Consider the following 21,727-nt stretch of genomic DNA (forward strand, 5'->3'; position numbering starts at 1 on the left):
ACGTTGCAGTAGTGTCCTGTAAACCCATCAGCGGTTGAGGTCCCTCTTGTGACCCGACCCTGGCCCAGTCCCCATTGGGGAGGGCAACCCTGTATTACTGTATGTTTGTGTGTGGAAACCAGTATCGACCTTCCTTGGACCTAGGATAAGTACTTCACCCTAATAGGGATTCAGCTCGTTGTGGCGCCTGAAGCCTCAGGGGCGCCACACTTGGACAGGCTTGACTTCAGTACACTGGAAGTCAAGGGGAAACTCTAGCCTTTTTCTGGAAGATCTTCCTGAAAAAGGCTTGAGTTCCCCCTTGACTTTTATTATACTTGTCATGGAGGGGGGGGGGACTCTCAGACACTCATTGGTCATGCCCATGTGACCAGAAGGGGCGGGGCCTCAGCCACGAAAGCTGGATACCAGGTCACATGGCTATGACCTCAACACAGGTCCTGCTAGACAAAGTGAGTCATTTGTATAATACAGGGGGAGGGGATAACTATGAATATATGATCTGCTCCAGTGCAACTGTCACTCAAGAAGCTGCTCATTTTACAAACTTCACTTTCTTGGATTTCAAAACCTAAAACATCCGAGCTGACCACTACAGTCATGGCCAAAAGTTTTGAGAATGACACCAAAATTATATTTTCACATTTTCACTGTAAGTGAGCCGATTCCCTTGGCTGAGAAGCAACCCCACACATGAATGGTTTCAGGATGCTTAACAGTTGGCATGAGACAAGACTGGTGGTAGCGCTCACCTCTTCTTCTCCTAATAAGCTGTTTTCCAGATGTCCCAAACAAGCGAAAAGGGAATTCATCTGAGAAAATGACTTTACCCCAATCCTCAGCAGTCCACTCCCTGTACCTTTTGCAGAATATCAGTCGGTCCCTGATGTTTTTTCTGGAGAGAAGTGGAGTCTTTGCTGCCCTCCTTGAAACCAGGCCTTGCTCAAGCAGTCTCCGCCTCACAGTGCGTGCAGAAGCACTCACACCAGCCTGCTGCCATTGCTGAGCTAGCTCGGCACTGCTGGTAGTCTGATCCCGCAGCTGAAACAGTTTTAAGATACGGTCCTGGCGTTTGCTGGTCCTTCTTGGGCGCCCTGTAGCCTTTTTGGCAACAATGGAAGCTCTCTCCTTGAAGTTCTTGATGATGCGATAGATTGTTGACTAAGGTGCAATCTTTGTAGCTGCGATACTCTTCCCTGTTAGGCCATTTTTGTGCAGAGCAATGATGGCTGCACGTGTTTCATTAGAGATAACCATGCTTAACTGAAGAGAAACAATGATACCAAGCACCAGCCTCCTTTTAAAGTGTCCAGTGGTGTCATTCTTACTTAATCATGACTGATTGTTCCATTAACAAAGGTGTGGGCGTTGATGAGGACAGGGCTGGCGATCAATCACTAAAACAATGTTAGCTGCTCCTTTTAAGGCAGGAATGCAATGATGTTGAAATGTGTTTTGGGGGTTAAAGTTCATTTTCTTAGCCAATATTGACTTCGCAAGTAATTGCTGTTAAGCTGATCACTCTTTATGACATTCTGGAGTATATGCAAATTGCCATTAGAAAAACGTAAGCAGTAGACTTTGTAAAAATTAATATTTGTAACATTCTCAAAACTTTTGGCCATGACTGTACAGGTATATAGCGAATCAGCCTGATAGTGCCAGTACAGCACTGGCTTTAGGTTATATGCGAAAATCCTGGTGATTGGTTCCCTTTAAGCTTTCTGGTGATGGCTGCCAGGATGTTTATCCCTCCGGGGTGGAGATCGTCTACCCCTCCGAGGCTATCATCGTGGGCGAACAGAGTAAACGACCTGATGTACATGTAGGACTTGACGGAGTCTCTCCATGACAGATATGAGGTCTTTTATAAAACATGGTATCCTTGGATAGAGTTTAAATATTCTAATGTTTATGGCACATGGATACCTCCCGATTGAGGGAGAGTCTACAGGTGCCGCGGGACAGGCGTGGTCTCTGCGTCAGGTGGATCCCTGCTTCGTGTTCGTTTTTGTCTTGGTCTCTTCCCCTCCCCACCCCTTTTCCCTTCTCCTATTCTCTGGCCGCTTCTTCTTCTCTGCCAGATCCTCATCTTTCTTTTTCTATTCTTTGGTTTACCCTGGTATTCCCATATTATATAGAAAATTGGGTGAACATGGAAGGGTCAAAATGTTGTTATTTCCATATACAAAAGTCAGTTTGATGTTAACTTGGCTTATACCGGCGGTAAAATGTTATATGTAATTTTTCAGAGTGGAATGTTTCCATGTTTGCTGTTAAAGAAAAAAAAAAAAGTATACAGTATACAGTTTATTCATGCAACTACATTTTCCATCTTCGTTTTTTTCATCTATTCTAACTACATGTATTAACAGAGACTCAAATCTATACATCAATATACCGACCGTAGTAGATCTATCCCTACATACAGTATACAATATATCTACATATACCTTATAGCAGATCGATTTATACCCTAAATCTATTTTGGCTATTTAGATTGAATCACTTGTCTAAAACGGTAATTCCCCCTCCTGCCATCCAAACAGCTCTGACCAAATTAAAGGGGCTATCCACTACTAGGATAACCCCTTCCTATTCCATGTTTCCCCAGGTTAAATAATAAAGACTATACTTACCTCTCTTACCGGTGGCATTTCAGCAGGGGTCCAGACTCGCGGTGCTGGGACTCACGAGAGCCCCGCATCCAATCAGCACTGGATTCTGTCTTCCCGCCTTCGGGACAAACGAGTTAATCAACAGGAAGTGAGTGTAGTGACTGCGCTCACTTCCTGTTGATTAACTCGTTTAGTCCAATGGCAAGGAGGAGGAAACCAGCACTGATTGGACATGTGGCTCGTGACATCACCTCCCAACATGAGCAGCGGCACCACTGGAAGGGCGTCAATATGAGAGGAGAGTAAACTCTTTATTAATTTTACCTGGGGGAAACGTAGGATAAGAAGGGGGTGCCCAAGTAGTGGACAACCCCTTTAAGAAATGAACCCCCCCCAAAAAACCCTGAATGTATCCTCCTGTAGCATTTGACACCATGATGTAGGAAGCAGATAATTTGAAATAGAAGTATATTTTCAATGAACTTTGTAAAAATTAATAGTAAAGGTGAATAAAGAAATCTTTGTAATGTATCTCATCAGAGAAATAAACTGCCTTTCCCACTTATCAGACACTTCCTACCCTCCCCAAGCTTCCTAAACTTGTCATCCGCTCAAATCTATATTTCTCAGACAAGACGAACCATAGTTGTCATGTGACACAGCCCATTATTCTTTGTGGAGAGGTTAATGGGGATGAGAAGTGAGGAGCAGGGAGAGGAAACAGGCAAAGGGAGACACAGAAAGATCATGCTGAGCTTTCTAACCGTCATCACAATCTGATGCTTTTCAAAGTCTCTCGGATTCTTACACTTACCCATTTTTTATGCTTCTAGTACATCAACGTCAAGAACTGCCTATTCTTCTGCTGCCTAAAATATCCCACCTCATGATAGGAGCCATTATCAAAGAGTAATAAATGTTACTCACTTAATCTGTACTTGGTTTTAATATTATGGTTCAGTATTTTAGAATGATCAATATAATCTATATTAAGTTACTATAGTTATAGGATATCAATCCGTCTTGGTACACAATGCACCTCTCTATACCAGACATATATTCTAAGTATCTATACGGAACATGTCTAGCACCATTTAGCTATAATATCTACTGATATGCGTAGAATTATCTAAATCTACAGTAAACCTCTTTATTAACCTACTAGCTGTAGTACCCGGGCGTTGCCCGGGATAGTAACTGTCTCTCTGTCTCTCTCCCAGTCTCTGTCTGTCTGTCTCTTTCCTTGCCTGTCTGTGTCTATGTCTCTGTCTGTTTCTATCTCTCTGTCTGTATTTGTATCGGTCTGTCTCCATCTCTGTGTCTGTCTGTCTGTCTCTCTCTACCTCTGTGTCTGTCTCTCTCTCTTGCCAGGGCTGTCTATCTCTCTGTCTCTTTCCCCGTCTGTCTCTGTCTGTCGCTTTCTGTCTCTCTCTTTCCGTCTCCCCACCGACATCATATCACCTCACACATAAGCTTCTAATACTAACAGTTTATTTTGTTCCTGTAGCAACCACTGACAGTTGCCATTAATAGCCAGTAGCTCCCACCTCCATTCAGTTTAATGGAGGCAGGATTTTGGAGAGTAACTGTGTAAGCACGTGGTTAAATTTTCCCGTCAAAACATTCTATGACGTTCCCTGAGTCACATGGGGCGTCTGTGCAAAATTTTGTGATTGTAAATGCGACGGTGCAGATTCCTTTAGCAGACATACACACACAGCTTTATATATTAGATAGTATCTAATATATCCTTCCATACTTAGACTTGTTACAAAATTTCAGCACTGCACCAATTTATTTTTGCACGTGGTAAGCCAAAATTACCTACTTAAAGGGTTTGTCCATATTTTTTTCCTGACACTTTTTTTTTTTTTAGATAATTATTTTTCCAATTTGGTTTAATTAAAAACTTACACTGTATGCGCTCTATAATCTCTCTGTTGTCGGTTGCAGAATGGGTCAAAAGAGGCTCCATCAGTGAACTCATTCTGACAGACCAATATGAGAGTTTATAACTTTTCTCTCACTTTGTTTTGGGCCCATCCCAGCGTATTTAAGATCACAGATCACTTGAAAGATGATTGTGCAGGAAAACAAAGATCTTATAAAAGCAAAATGTTGCAGCTAAATAGGAAAGGGTTCTTTACAGTTATAGTAGTATGATTGGAGAAATGCCCTACCACAAGAGGTAGTAATGGAAGACACCATAAAAACTTTTAAAAAAGGGCTGGATGATTTCTTCAGTATACACAACATTGTCGGTTATAGACGATTTAGTGACAAATATATATAATTGGTGGAGGAAGATTGAACTAGATGGATCTAGGTCGTTTTCCAACCTTTGTAACTATACTGCTCAAAAATATAAAGAGAACACTAAAATACCATTTTGTTGTTTAAGTGTTGCCTTTATTTTTTTGAGCAGTATATATGGAAATATTTTTAATTAAATTGTAAAAATTATTTTTAACCTCAAATACATGTATATAAGTAAAATCAAATCAATAAATAAAATTATCCTAGAAGTGGACAACCCCTTTAAAGGGAATGTCACTTTCTGTTAACATGTATTTTTTTTTAACTTTGCTGTAAATGTCCTTGTTCTCCTGAATCCAGCATTTTTTTTCCTTTTCTTCCTGCCCCTCTCCATTCCAGAAATGTGGCCCTTTCTTCCCTGCATACAAAGCTAGTCTTGTTTTCTCTGTCTGGACCACGCCCACTTTGTAACAATATTAGATTTACATACTAGAAACAAATGATCATTTCTCAGGAATGGAGAGACATAGGAACAAAAGAAAAACAAGGTCAGATTCAGGAGAACGGCGGCATTTACACCAGGTAATAAAATATATATAGATGGTAAGTGACACGTCCCCTTTAATTTAATATTACGACTTGTAATTGATACCAAATGAGGATATAAAACTGAGATGTTCACACGAGCCTTTACAATTATATGCAATTTATATGTTTCCATTCATATAAATAAAATAAGTAAAATTATCCCAGATTTGGACAAACCCTTTAACAGGAATGTCACTTGCCATTAACATGTATTTTTTAAAATTTGGTGTGAATGCCGTTGTTCTCCTAAATTTGGCGTGGTTTTTCTTTTGTTCCTGCGCCTCTCAATTCCTGAGATATGACACTTTTTTCCCTGCATATAAATCTAGTCATGTATTCAAGTGGGTGAGATACTAAGTTTCTCTGCATTGACCACACCTACTTTGTAACAAGATTAGATTTACATACAAGAAATAAATAGTCATTTCTCAGGAATGGAGAGACATAGGAATAAAAGAAATATAGTGTCAGACTCTGGAGAATAATGGCATTTAGACCAGGTAATAAAATATATCTATTTATGGTAAGTGACAAGTCCCCTTTAAGTTAATGTTGAGGCTTGTACTTGATACCAAATGAGGAGGTAAATCCAAGACGTTCACACATGCCTTTACAATTATATGCCACCAATGTTTCCATTCATATGAGTAAAATAAATAAATAAAGTTATCCCATAAGTGGACAACCCATTTAAAGTGAACCTGTCACTTGCCATTAACATGTGTTTTGTTTTTTTTTATTTGGTATAAATGCTGTCATTCTCCTGAATCCAGCATTGTTTTTCTTTTGTTCCTGTGCCTCTCCATTCCAGAGATATGTCCCTTTCTTTCCTGCATTAGAAAGCTAGTCTTGTTTTCTCTGTGTGGACCATGCCCACTTTGTAAAAAGATTACATTTACATACTAGAAACAAATGATCATTTCTCAGGAATGGAGAGACCTAGGAACAAAAGAAAAACAGTGCCAGATTCAGGAGAACAGTGGAATTTAGACCAAGTAAAAACATCTAACTATTTATGGTAAGTGACAAGTCCCTTTAAGTTAATTTCAAGACTTTTACTGATACCAAATGAGGAGGTAAAATCGTGACATTCACACATGCCTTTATAATTACATGCTACCAATGTTTCCATTCATATAAGTAAAATAAACTTTATTCCATAAGTGGACAACCCGTTTAAAGGGAATGTCACTTGCCATGAACACGTTTTTTTTTTTTTATTTTGTATAAATGCTGTCATTCTCCTGAATCAGACTTTGTTTTCCTTTTGTTCCTGTGCCTCTCCATTCCAGAGATAGGTCCCTTTCTTTCCTGCATTAGAAAGCTAGTCTTGTTTACTCTGTGGACCACGCCCACTTTGTAACAAGAATACATTTACATACTAGAAACAAAATGATCATTTCTCAGGAATGGAGAGACATAGGAACAAAAGAAAAACAGTGTCAGAATCAGGAGAACACTGGAATTTAGACCAAGTATTAAAATATATATATTTATGGTAAGTGACAAGTCTCCTTTAAGTAAATTTTAAGACATTTACTGATACCAAATGAGGAGGTAAAACCGTGACATTCACACATGCCTTTATAATTACATGCTACCAATGTTTCCATTCCATATATTCATTAAAAAATGTAATATTGCTACAAACCAAGTAGAAGCAAACATTTCCTGTATGCACGACTTCACAGATCCTAATAGTATACATATGTGTATGTATCACAGACTAATCAAAGAGAAGGTGGCAAACCAGTCTAGCTATAAATTCCTCCTCCGACAGAGTAAAGCACACAAACAGGGCGATGGTAATAAATGGAAATTATTTCTCTGAAGATATTTTTCTGCTACATGACTAATTCTGCGCATCAGGAAAGAGTCTTCCTTAACATTAATTACAGAAAATGACAGGCAGGCTGAGGACTGCGGATGCTCATTATCTGAGAACATATTCACAAGTTTGCAATTTGCGAGAGAACTACCCCAGCGAAAATTAATCTCCCGTCTTTGCATGAGGCTCTTCTAATTTTGATGCTATTAACAAGTTTGCAGTATCACTCAGGCCCTGTCAGTATAATCAGGTTTCGGCGTGTTGGTGAGAGCACGCTGTCATTTAGAAGGATAAACCCTTCGATGCGCTCTCTTTCATGTAGCCGGTCCTACAAGCAGCCTTTTAATAAGGTTCTTTAATCATCCCCCCCCTCCTCTTTTTATACTCTCGAATTCCTCTCACTCTTTCTCTCCTTCCCTCTCTCTCTCGGCAGTTTTCCCCTCCATTCCTGTCCTCGTAGAGTGGGCTTTGAAGTTCAGCCGGGGATGAAATATTCATGACATTGTTGCAGATAAAGACAGATATTTCTGATCTTTCCCTGTTTTTTTTTTTGGGGGGGGGGAATTTGAAATATTAACGGGATTTATTACCGTGTTAAAACAACACTGCTCCCAAAACATGTCTACGCGGAAGGTGATTGTTAGGTTGTGTATATGTGTTTTATGCCTCTTTTTTATACATACATATTTCACGTTGTCTGAGGGTGTTTGCGTTATCTGTGTATCCTTTATGAGCCAGATACATTATCGTTATCACATGCATTAACACTGCTGATAAATGATCCCAGATGAGTCTTCATTGGGCTACTTTAGTACAGCACTGTGCTTTACAAGTAGCATTTGCCTTGTAATCTATTATATAGCCTTCATGATTTGTTACCCAGGAGCCAGGGATAAAGTAACCTTTCGGCACACACAGATACATACGATGGAAACATTTAATGAATAGCATTCATCTTTAATCCATATTTCCAAGTATGGTTTAGAATAAGCTGGGGTAGACGAGTGGTGGACTATGTGACTGCATGTATAGATATAGACGATACTGGGGATGTAGGAGTATGGCAAACGACAAAACACCCCCGGAACAAAGAATAATGAAATAGGATGATGACTGTATTATTGCTGCAGTTTCTATATATTATATTTATTATTAATAATATTATATTATTATTATTATTAATAATAATAATAATAATAATACATTTTATTCATTTATACAGCGCTATTAATTCCGCAGCGCTTTACATACATTGGTAACATTGTCCCCATTGGGGCTCACAATCTAGAGTCCCTATCTGTATGTCTTTGGACTGTGGGAGGAAACCGGAGTACCCGGAGGAAACCCACGCAAACACGGGGAGAACATACAAACTCCTTGCAGATGGTGTCCTTGGTGGGATTTGAACCCAGGACCCCAGCGCTGCAAGAATGCAGTGCTAACCACTGAGCCTACTGCAAGACTGCAGTGCTAACCACTGAGCCACCGTGCCGCCCTTATGTGATGTTTCATTTAATTGCTTGTGGTATTATTATGCTCTGCAAAAATTAATTCACTTGTGTTCAGAAAGTGAAGGAACAGTGTAACACTTGACATGGCAAACAGGAGTGGACCGATGTCTGGTTCCCATAGACTTATATGGGGACCGCCGTCCGGCTAGATATCTAGGATCAATTCAAGGCCGCAACCAGATTTTTTTTTTTAATCCGGTTAGGTGTCAGTTATCTGTGCGTCCGCTCATCACTAATCAGAAACCATTGAATAACCAAAGAGTAATAAAATTTAATATATTAAAATAAAAACAAACAATGACAATGAGTACACTAAGAAAAAAGCGTCTCAAACTAGCAGGAGGGGGACAAAAAAAATAAATTATATATATTTATTATCTGGTATGCTGGTGGTCCATATAAATATACTGTATTGTAAATGATACACTTAATTGTACGTCTATGATTTATTGGTATAAGACAAAGAACCAATCTGTCTGCATGTTCCCCAGCTGCTGGAATGGCGCCAGATGCCCGACGCACGTTTCGGCGTGCATGCCTCCATCAGGGGTTGATTCCAGCGATGTATCACTTACTGGGCTGCTTAGTGTAGTTTTGCTAAAATCAGTGTTTAAGCAACAGTAGATTATCATTAGAGGACTACTTGGCATGCTGCCCGGTAGTCCAGCATATTCATGAGCTCTGTATAACTGCTAGAACTACAGCAGAAAAAACACTGATTTTATCATACTGACAGCAAACAGCTCAATAAGTGACACATCGCTGGAATCAGGGTCTCTGTCACTACATTATGCTGCTCTCAGACGGGAGAGTAAAAACCATGTGACAGATTCCCTTCAAAACCTTGTTCTGCAGAGCTGTTATCGATAGCAACCTCAGTCTCAATTCAAAAATGTATTCTGCGGTCAGACAAGCGGCATGCTTGTGTGGTGCCCCTGACGCTTCAGTCGCCACAGGGTAGTGCGCCTCATCAGAGGTGCAGTATTCATCCCGGGTACGGAGGAGGTAGTTATCGGTAATTGCCACAACCCATACAATACATAGTCATTGCCCTTCCACTGGGAATGGGCTAGGATAGGGTGAAGGGATGGTCACCACAAGGAATGGGACCTCCTGCCCACTAGTTCAGCAACCTGAGGGGGGGGGGGGGGAGCTACACAATGGGGAGTAAGGCGACAGACACATACACACACGCACACACACAGTGAGTCAGTGATGGTGGAACAAGTGAGGAATGGAGATAGGACGGTGGCTGAGGGGAGAGCTGCGCTATAGCTCCATCAGGGCTGAGAGCACACATCAGGGTGTGGAACCCTAGGCTGGGTGAGTACTGCACGTCCCGCCAGCAGAATCCACCGGGCAGGAGATTTCAGGTCTTCTGGCCCAAACAAAGTAACCGGGGCACAGCAGCATACTAGAGCCAGGAGTCGTGACTCGTGACACAAGAGTGGCACCAGTAAAGGTCTCGCGCTGCCTGCCATACAGGACAGGAACGGAACCAATCCAAGAACCTCAAGCCACAGGGACTCACACAACACAGCACCAGTAGGAAGGACTCACAAAAAGAAACACTGGTACTGACCTCCGAAGTATCTGGGATCGGCTAGAGCCCATGACAGCGGAGTCCGGCAGTCTAAAGGCGGTGACATCTCAGTGAGTAAAGAACTTTGATTGCAATCCCTGTGTCGCTCCCTTTCTTCACCACCTCCAACCCTGCGCTCCACTGAAAGATTACTACTCCTCCAAACCTCCCTGAGGGCCTGAGCTCTGCCTATGGAGAGCTGTATCAATCTAGCTGCGCTACCACCTGCCCCCAGAGGAAATCTCTCACAGCGGCTCCTAAGTTAGCCGCAAACCACAGGTGGCGTCACAACTAACTACAATCCCCATCATCATCCCCCATTTGACACCACCGGGGTCACGGAACCGTTCCTGGCGGCTGTGACATCCCACCCCCTACACCGGCCCTGTGACAAGCATTCCCCCGGACCCCGTGGGCACGTCACTTGCAGTATCGGGGACTGGAAGTTAGTGAGTGTGATTGGGTTAGTTGGTGGGTGCGATGCCCGCCTTGGTGGGGCGTAGCCCAGTGTCTCCTTCCATGCGCTGTATTGCGGACCCGACCCACTTATTATTTGTTGTTATATCGCATCTGTTGCTTACTTGCAGTACACCGCTTATCAGGATTATCACCTCGGTCAGCAAACTTTTCTTGCACTGTCCAAAGTAAATGAGCATGATGGGCTTAGTGAGTAAGTGTGACCGGCTTAGTGGGTACGGCTTGGCATCTCCCACACACTACGGCAGACTGGCCGCTTATCCAGACACACTCACTTGCAATTTTGGTGGGGAACAGAGTCGGTCGGTCAATGTGGACATGGTGGTAACCGAGCATTTTTTACTTCCTCATTTGTGATGCCCCTGAACTAGTCAGGGTGTCACAGGGAACTGCACTCTCTTTTCTTCCTGGTGCAGAACCCACCCTCCAAGGTTATGGGATCCTGAACTTTGATGTTGCTTCTACCAGCATTCAAACCCTAGTCACCTTACACCACAACCTGTCAGGCACACCAGTGGGTGGTCTAGCTGGAATAGGGCCACCCACCTAGGGGTCAGACAGACGGGTGGGAGGGACACAGTTAGTTGTGTGGTAGCCCTCAGAGAGTGAGGAGCTAGGGGGAGTTGGAGCTCCCCGGGAAAACTTGACTAGGTCGCAGATGGTGGTCTGGGACTGGAGGAGTCAAAGACCTGGTTGCAGGGTATAGGAGAAAGGAGCCAGACTTAATTTTGGAGAACGGTTGGCACCGAAGTATCTAATAACCGGACCGGTACCGAGCACGGCAGGGTACTGGACCCTAGATCAGGGAGTAGCTTCAAGCAACCTGATAACCTGTTGAGGATAGTATCTCTATGAACTGACCCCAAGAGCTCAGAAATCGAAGGCACCAATGTGGCGCCCCTGACCTGGCCAGGCACCACTGAGTACTGCACCCATGCTGGGGGCAGTACAATACAGGTAATCCAGGAGGCTGACCGAGGTGTGATTACACAGGCGCATAGTAAATCAGGTCTCCCACATGGACCTTTGAGTGGACCCCTGGGGAATCCAGGAGGGGGAGTGGCCTCCATCTCCACTCAAGGGGTGTGGTAGAGAGCCTGGTTGCCAAGTTGCGTAGGCAGCCACAGAGGGGAGGAAGTAGTGAGCCAGTTAGTGAGTGCAGCTCAGGGAGAGCAGACGCATGCAGCAGACCCTGGAGTCTGGCACAATCTGACAGCGCACGTGCAGTGGCTACCAACGGGGGGAGAACGGTCACCTGGGAGTGCCACCCGAAAACCACCCGAGGCTGGAGGCAAGCGGTGGCTGAGTAAGGGGACTGCCAGGGAGGTACCAGGCCCGAAGGGTAAGGGGTCCCAGTGCAGAGATTCATTCAATTTTCTCCTGCCAAACCTGCCGGAGGGGGAACTTCAGACCCCCACCACAACACCACAGAGTCCGCAGCCATGTAGCAACGAGAGGGCCCATAGCTCACAAGAGGCAAGCAGCCGGAGTGACCTGGTCCAGGCTACAAGCAAAAGGGCCAAAAAGAGGGGAGAACAGGCAGCAGCAACTTCCCTGGGTGACCCCCGTAGAGGCTTCAAGTCGGGGTCACCCCAGAAACACCAGGGCTAGAGAAGGCGAGTCGGTAGTCACCCTCAAAAGTCAGCCTGACGGAGTGCCTGGTTTCCTCTGGTTAATCCCAGCTACGTCCGGGTACTTACCCTGCCATCATTGTGAGTAAAAACCCTGAAAGACTGTCTGGACTGTGCCTGAGTCATTACGCAACCTGTGGTTCCACACACCTACACAGGGCCCTGGGGCCTGCCTCACTCTCGGGAGGCCACTACATCTAGCTGCATCCAACATCAGCCCCAGGCGTCCCCTAATCTGCAGTGGCGGTCCCCTGACCCCAATACAGAGAGTGGCGTCACGAAATTCCTAAAGAAGCAACCTACCTGCGACCAGACCATCCCACGTGGAGTCCCTGAAGGTAATGCACAGCTACACCTGGGCTGGGGGCTCCACATCTTGGCGCTGTGAACAGGATAAAGGACTAGACCTGTTAAGACAGGTGACCATGTGCCTTGGCGGTCCGCTTAAAAAGTTTTAAGCGTCGCCATATTGCCACCATGAAAAGAGCACCAAGAAACAACAGCAGCGCGCGAAAACAGAAGTTACCGCCCACGAAGAAATGTGGCTACAGAGAGAACCCCTGCAGTGTGCTGACCTCGGGTGTGATGGAAGGAGCTCTGACCTTACCCGGAGAAGTACAAGGCTGGTGGAAGAAGAAGGAAAAAGCAAAAGTCTGCTATTAGAGGCAAAGCTGCAAGCAGAAGTCACGAGTCTGCAGCAGGAAGTGAAGGAAAAAGGCTGTGCAGAGGCGACGCTGAGAGCAGAGGAAATGGTGTCTGAAGACAGAAATCCAGAGCCAGGTTTCGCTGCCTGGTGGGACTGGGAGCTTGCCGGACGGATGGAAGCCAGGATCTTACAGCAACTCAGGGAAGGACACACGGAGCTCCGGGAGATGGCTGCAGAGGTGTGGGCTTATGAGAAGCGGACCGCACGACGAATGCCACACCGGACGGCGATGACTCAGACCCCAATAATGCTGCCGATGGGTGAGTCCTGTGTTGCCCCATCCCACTCGAGTGCACCGACCCTGCTAGCGCTGCCATATCTGGAGCCCGCTGCAATGCCTGCGGCACTCCACCATGCCCGCTGAGATCCCCACTGCGACCCCGGAGGCGACGCCCATGCGGATCCCTGCTGAGAGGCCCGCGGTTCCCGCAGAGATGCCCAGCCCGGCCCGCCAAGTCCAGGCCGCAGCCACGCCATGCTCGGCCCGCCAAGACCAGGCCGCAGCAGCGACGCCCAGCCCGGCCCGCCAAGACAAGGCCGCAGCAGCGACGCCCTGCCCGGCCCGCCAAGACCAGCCCGCAGCAGCGATGCCCTGCCCTGCCCGCCAAGACCAGCCCGCAGCAGCGATGCCCTGCCCTGCCCGGCCCGCCAAAACCAGGCCAAGGCAGCGACACCCAGCCCGGCCCGCCAAGACCAGGCCGCAGCAGCGACGCCCAGCCCGGCCCGCCAAGACCAGGCCGCAGCCACGCCAGGCTCGGCCCGCCAAGACCAGGCCGCAGCCACGCCAGGCTCGGCCCGCCAAGACCAGGCCGCAGCCACGCCAGGCTCGGCCCGCCAAGACCAGGCCGCAAGGCCATCTACCCCGGCCTGCAAGGCCAGAGCAGACACTGCTGCCCAGTCCAAGGAACCGGGTCCCACATCCCCGCCAGAAGGAGAAGACCCTGAATACTTAAAGTTTAAGGCGGATCTGTAGGCGCGGTTCCCAAAGGAAATGATGGACCGCTATCTGCTCCCCAGGCGCTCACCCAGAGTGTCCTCAGTGATGTCTGTGGCAAAGAGCCCACCGCCCTGGCCTGCTGATGAAAGCCTATCCCCAGCGCTGCCATCCGAGGAGAGCTCAGAAGAACTAAGGGGGGAGGGGAGGCCTGAAGGCTGAAGCGGCAATCCCAGAACAGCAGGAGGAGGACGCAGCACCCTGTGAAGCTGAAGGGGGCCTGTTGCCTGAAATGTTGCCATACTCCCACTGGGATGAGGAGAGCCCAACACCCTCTGCTGATGAAGAGCTGACAGTACTGGCCCCAAGCATGTACGTAGTCTGGGAGCCTGCAGTCACCAAGAACCCACGTAAGCAGAGCACGCCGCCGCAGAGCAAAGCCTTTCCCTACACAAAAGTCCCCTGAGCAGAAAAAGAGAGAAGTAACGGCCCAGGATCTAGAAGAGAAGCGGTTCCTGAGAACAACCCGCCATCAGGAAAGAGGACCCTTTTGCCGTGGTGTAGTAGAAGAGTTCAGTCTTAAGTCAGGATATGGCTTCATTGTCGCACCCAGTATGAAAGAAGGGATATTCGTCAGTAGAAGAGATGTAAGAGCACATCTACCAAGAGGACATCCAGGAAGAAATCTATATATGGGAGATCTGGTGGAATTCACTAAGCATCAAGGAGACCGTGGATGGTATGCACTAGATGTTACACTGTCAAGGGCGGAGGGGTGGGAACGCCGCTCGCCTGGGAGTTGCTGGCGCTCGGGTCCGGTGCTTCGAGCACGGGGCCGGACCCGGGGCTCGAGCAGCGCCTCCTCGCCCACGAGTGAAAAGGGGAGGTTGGTGGTGGGATGTCGGTCGTGACGCCACCCACGGGTTGTGCTGACGGTGGGCACCACCACTGCTGGTGACGGGGGGATCCCGGGAGCGATGGCGGAGAGCAGCTAAGGTGTTGACCCATCCGTGGGTAGGGGCTGTTGGTCCCAGGGCCCAGTTGCAGGGTGGAGGTATAGGTGCAGGTGCAGGGGCCGGATGCGGGGAGGCAGCGTGGGCGCGGGTGCAACGTTGCGGTGCAGCGCGGTGCCGGATGGCACTGTTGTACTCACTCAGACACAAAGGACAGAGTCTCTGGTAAACCAAATGGCTGGATGGACGGGGCCCACAGTCGGCTGCGGTGTTTTCACTCTCCCCGGACGGGTTGATGGTGGCTGTCGTTTCCCTGCACCTGTGTATGTGTGTTTGACTCCATGGCTTCCCACGGGTAGTCCGCTCCCCGGCGTGTACGTGTGGGGAGAGCCCGGTTGCCCACAGGCGCTGGCCCTTGGATTTCTGGCCCTTGGCAGTGGCTCTTATCCAGACAGGTTGGGCTTTTGCCTTTTAACGGGACTTGGTTGGGAATGAACCCCTGAGGTCCAGACCGCAATCAGAGAATTTGACCTTTATGGCGGATTCCGAGCCTAGTCGGGGTCTGAGTACCCTGCCTTGGTGCTTGGCTTCAATCTGCTCCCCGGTTCGGCACCGGCGGGCCACCGCCCGACCCCGGTCCTACGATTCCGCTGACCTCCACCAACTCCTGCATACGGCCACCACTGTCTGCCGACCTTGCATATTGTGCCTGGGCTCCAACCCAGACACACACAGTTTTTACGCCTCTCACTTCCACACTCTACTCCTCAACTCCACAACTCCACTGAACTGACTAATTTTCCCGCCTCCAGGCCTGTGAACTCCTCGGTGGGTGGGGCCAACTGCCTGGCTCCGCCCCACCTGGTGTGGACATCAGATCCTGGAGGGAGGCAACAAGGGTTTTGTTTGACTGGTGACACCTAACCAGGGGAGGGTGTGTGTGTGTGTGTGTGTGTGTGTGTGTGTGTGTGTGTGTGTGTGTGTGTGTGTGTGTGTGTGTGTGTGTGTGTGTGTGTGGTGTTACTGTACTGTGACCCCTGGGGGGTCATGTCACTTTAAACGTTACAAACGGTAATAAAAACATTTTTAATATCAACGGACGGGTCCCAGTTCTTCCGTTTTGCCACCCAAACAACCTAAACCTTGATGCTGCCCCTAAGAAGCGGGCAGCACCCCTTTTCCCCAGTCCGGAAAACAGAAACCTGGTTCAGGTTGCCCAAGCGGGAACGGGTGCGGTGTCTTGCACCCGGTTGTCATTCAGGGGGCCCCAGGACCCCTGACCCCAGATAATGGTCACCGGTCCTGGTGGTGACCGGACCTCAGCCTGCTCTGCTGCGGGTCCTTCCTCCAACCTGCCTCTCCGGAGGCAGTTAACGGGACTCCAGCCCGGAATTATTTACAAGCTCACAAGTTCGTGGGTGACCTGCAAGTTCTCGGCCATGTTCATGAGCAGTTTCTCATGTGGACAGGGCTTTTAGGGTTAAGAAGTATAACTTAGGGTCCCAACAGGGACGGACTCTTCATAGCCAATGGGCTACCACACTGTAGGTCTCAACGGGGGACAACGGTTCTTTTGCAAATCAGGTAAAAAACCTCGGGTGATTAGTGCTCATTCATTCAGATATTTACACAATCAACATACGGCACCCCCTAGATGGCAGTTTCCCTGTACCTAAGCGGGGGCCTCCCTAGGTTGGGGCGTGTGGACCTTCTGGGCCCAATGTCGTCAGTAGAGGGCACTGGGACAGAGGAGACAACCGGTTCCTCTTCCCATCTGTCGGGCATGGCAGGTGGAGATCTACAGGGGCGTGGTATAGGTGCATCCCTGGGCGCTGGTTCAAGTGGTTCACTGGCGGTTATTTCAGTTTCCATTGCTTCCACGGGTTGTGGGAACATTATCACCAGAATAATCACCGCGCCATTCTGCGTAGGTCAGTCTACTGGAAAGTCACCCATCAATGTGTGGATCACCTCTTTCTTCTTTTCCCCGTTCAGTATGGGAACTGGGACTTCATTTGCCAATCTTAAGGGGTGTGGGCAGCTCTTCAGGTGGTCCCTGGAAACTGTAGCCGTGGTCCTCCCCTGGTCGCGACTGATCAGATAAGTCTTCTCGTTCTGCCATCCAGTGGGCTGTATGACATACGGGGTACTTTCCCACTGATCATCAAGCTTATGGGTTCTCCTTTTCCGTTTCAGCAATACATCTCCAGGCTCAAAGGGAACAGCTGGAGCCCGTCTGTTGAAGCGCTGCTCTTGTTTTTCTCGGCTCTGACGCAGATTCTTTTCCACATATTCCTGAATCCATCGGTACTGCGCCTGCCGCTTGGTATCCCAGTTTGCAGTGGAGGGGAGAGCCTCTGGAGCGTCCAGGCCCATTTCCAGGTCCACCGACAGTAAAACAGTTTCGAAATTAAGATGTCCCAGGCAGCACTCCATAAGCAGTTGGAAGGTCCCAGGGGCATTGCACAGCCCAAACGGTATGCTGTTGAACTCGCAGAGTCCCATAGGGGTGGCAAATGACTTCACTATCAAATACAGAGCCGGCCGCAAGAAAACTAACGCGGACGCGTTATCCCGGATGCCCCACCTGCCTGATGGGGGAAGGTCGGAAGACGACGACCTCGAGGAAATTGAGTTGCCCGCATTCCACCGGCCACCGGCTGAAAAACTTTGTGTCAATCAGTAACAGGTGAACCTGGACCCGCTACCCAGTCAGGGGTGGCAAGAAGCCCAGGACCAGGCGCCTGCCGTCCAGTTGGTCAAGACCATGATTGCACAGGGCTCCTCCAAAATGGATCCCTCAGCTCCCTCTGTAGCCCAGCAGCTGTGGAAAGAAAGAGCCCGGCTATACCTGCATCAAGGGAAGCTGTATCGGGAACTGATCAACCCAAAAACTCATGAGAATTGAAGAATGTGGACGAATTTAAATATCTAGGTATCCAGATATCTCTGCCAGTAGAAAAATACATACAGGTGAACTTATGGCCTCTCCTTAAAAAATTGAGAGCCAAGGTGGATGCCTGGAACAAGCTACATTTGTCAGTTGTTGGAAGGGTTAATTTGCTAAAGATGGTAGTAATGCCTAAACTCCTATACATACTGCACAATGCCCCTGTTTGTATTTCAAGGAAAAGATTTAAAGGGATAAACTCGCTGTTTAGGGACCTGATGTGGGGTAAAAAGCAGCCTAGGGTGCGATTAGAGACTTTACAAAGGCCGAAGGATGAGGGGGGTCTAGCAATCCCAAATCCGGAATTGTATTATATAGCGGCGCAATGTCAACACCTCAGGGGTTGGTCTGATCGAGAGAAAGATGGGGGCATTAAAGAAGTACTGGAATACATAGTGGGTAGAAGTCCATTGGTAATGGGACTAGAGGATGGTGCGGTGGGGCTCCTGGGTAGAACATCTCCTACAATGGCACTTATAAATAAGACCTGGGATAGGCTGAAAAGGGTGAGAGGGGTGACCCGGTTAACTAAGTTTACACCTATCTGGGATAACAGTAATCTCCCGGAGATTCAGAAAATGGGGAATATTGAGGAGTGGAGATGCAAGGGTGTAATATACATGCATCAGATATTGGACGGAGGAATTGTGAAATCGTTCCCGCAGTTACAGAGTGAGTTTCAGTTACCGGCGTCCGGCTGGCTCCACTGCAGACAATTAAAACATGCGATTGCAGCCCAAGCGGCTAAACAAAGTGTGGCCATACAGACTGAAATGGTACTGGAGTATGTGTGTAAGGGCGGAGGAAGCACTAAAGGGATCATTTCTGGCACGTATAAAGATATACTACATACCTTTCTTTTAGACTACCCAATTAAAACTAAATCTAAATGGGAGGAGGAAGTTGGGCCGATAACGGAGGAGGTGTGGGAGAGTATCTTAGAGTATATCCCTAAACTTTCCATGAGCGAACCAGCCAGACTGTATCACCTATACGTGATTCACCGGGTATATAGGTCTCCTTTACTGATGTTTAAAATGGGGTTGAAAAGGAATTCGGAGTGTCCAAGGTGTCAGGGATCTGACGCAGGTATTTTTCACATGATGTGGTCTTGTCCGAGACTGGTCTCCTTTTGGACTAAGGTTATCCACAAGATAGGAAGAACATATGGGTGTGTCCTCCCCAGGGAACCAGTGATATGCCTATTGGGATATGTTGAGGAGCTTGGGGTGGAAAATACTATGAAAATTGTCATTGCTAGGCTGCTATATGCGGCAAGAAAGCTAATCGCCAGGTCCTGGATTAAAAAAGACCCTCCGACCAGGGGAGAGTACATTAAAAGGGTGAAATGTATTCTTCAGCTGGAACGGGGAGTGTATGAAAGAAGGGGGAATGTTAAAATGTTTGAGAAGCTATGGTCTCCTTGGCTGCAATGCGAATAAGACGAGTGATGGACCAATAAACTGGTCTGGGACCGGGATAGCCGTCTGAGACCTCTGATGTGTATGTTTTGTTTTATTTGTGTTACTAGTTGTTCCTCTTGCACAACGGGATGGTTGCTATACTACAGTTGAAGGGTATCCTAAGTGTGTACTAAATGGGATGTAGTATCGGGGAGAAGTGTTGCTGCCGGGGTGGGGGAGGGGGCGGGAGGGGTAGTTAAAGGGGTAATAGATGTGATAAATTTAATTTGGATGCCGATTTGTTATTCTGTTGTATGTATTCTGTTTTAATAAAAAAGTATCTGATTTAAAAAAAAAAAAAAAAAAAAACTCATGAGAAGGTTCGCCAGCTGGTGGTTCCTCAGGCCAGCGTGCCCAAGTCCTAGAGAGAGGATAGGCATCTTTATGCGTTATTTGATTGATCTTCCGGTAATCCACACACATTCTCATGGTGCCATCCTTCTTCTTCACCAGTACCAGTGGGGCTGCCCAGGGACTACAACTATCCCTGATGACCCCTGCCTCCTTCATGTTCCTCAACATGTCCTTTGCGCATTGATTGTGTGCTGGTGGGATTGGCCTATACCTTTCCTTGATGGGTGGATGTATGCCCGTGGGGATATGATGTTGTACCCCTCTAATCCTCCCGAAGTCCAGCGGGTGTTTGCTGAAAACCTGCTCATACTCCTGTACTACCCTGTATACCCCTTCTTTGTGATGTGTAGGTGTAGCTTCAGTGCCTACATGCAGTTCCTGGCACCACCACTCTAGCTGTTCGGGGGGGGGGGGTGCCGCTATTGGTAGGGGGTGCAGAGGTAGGAGGGGTGTTTTCGTGAATGGCGTGGGGGTCTATGGTAAGCAGCTTGGCAATGGTAGCGTAGCGGGGAAGCCTAACTTCTTCCTCCCCACAATTCAGCACTCTCACAGGCACTCTCCCCTTTCTGACGTCAATCACCCCTCTGGCCGCCATCACCGTGGGCCAGTGTTCTGAAGGCATGGGTTCCACCATCGCCGGGTAATCGCACCCCTGGGGGCCTACTGCTGCTCTGCACCAAATCATCATCTCGCTCCTTGGTGGCACCACCAAAGGGGCTACGTCCATCACCCGCACGCCACCAATCTCTCCACCAGTCAGGTTCACTTGCTGCCGATGCAGGTGGGCCTGGATCTTATGCTGTACTGCCCTCTGTCGGCCTCCTCCTGCAGTGGCGGACAACTGTTGCAACAAACTCAGTACTTCATCCATACAATGCTCAATTACGTTGGTCCCTAAAATTACTTTTGGGTTACGGTCACTGGATTCATTCAGCACCACAATCATTCCCTGGTGTTTTAACTCGGTACGCCCTACAGTCAGGGTCACTTCTTTGAAGCCCACCTGTTTCATAGGGAGCCCATTAGCTGCAATAATGGTCAGGCTGTTATCAGGGGGGGCAATTTCATAGTGGTTACCTGTGATCCTGTGTCCAATAGGGCCATGGTCGGGACGCCGTCCACCGCGAGGGGGATGATGGGGCGGCCTCCAACGTACCGGTCTCGCCAATCGGTGGGGCCGTTAGGGTCTACTCCTGAGGATTGGCCCTTGGCCCCAGGGGTTGCTCGTTTAATGGACATCGCCTGGATCGCCTGGAGTAGTGGCCAGGCTTGCCGCACCTGTAACAGGTAGGGGGTCCATACCGCTGGTCGTTGGTCTTTCTCCGCTGCATCCAGGGGACGTCCTCCGGGCTGTCGGCGAGCTGGATCTTCTCCGGGGGCTTGACTCTCGTCGGAAGCTGGAGTGCGGCGAGGATCCGGGCGAGGTCTCCATCCATGCGACGGACTTGTGCGGCCAGCTCCTCCATCAGCCCACCGGGCGCTGCAGGGGCCGGTAGAGCCAGGAGGGGAGGTGCTACCGAGACGGGAGCGGTTTCAGCCGGCCATGGGGCCACATCAGGAGCGTCAGTGTTTGGGGCTTGCAGGGCCTTGATGGCCCGCTCTTTCAATACGGTAAAGTCCAGATCGGGATGTTCCGGGGCCCACAGCAGCAGCTGTTGCGGTCCTCCGTGGACCCTAGCCCCTGCAGGAATTGTTCCACTAGTATCTTATCGCTGTCCACATCGTTAATGGTGTCCACTCGTTTCAGCGTACGGAGGGCAGTCTGCAGGCGCAAGGCGTAGTCTCTTATATTATCTGCAGGTCGCTGACGGCATTGGTAAAACTGCATCCGCAATTTAGCTTCTGTGCGGGTCTCAAAAGCGGTTTGGAGTTTCTC

The sequence above is a fragment of the Anomaloglossus baeobatrachus genome, chromosome 9 (assembly GCF_048569485.1).
Source record: "Anomaloglossus baeobatrachus isolate aAnoBae1 chromosome 9, aAnoBae1.hap1, whole genome shotgun sequence".
Classification (NCBI taxonomy): Eukaryota; Metazoa; Chordata; class Amphibia; order Anura; family Aromobatidae; genus Anomaloglossus; species Anomaloglossus baeobatrachus.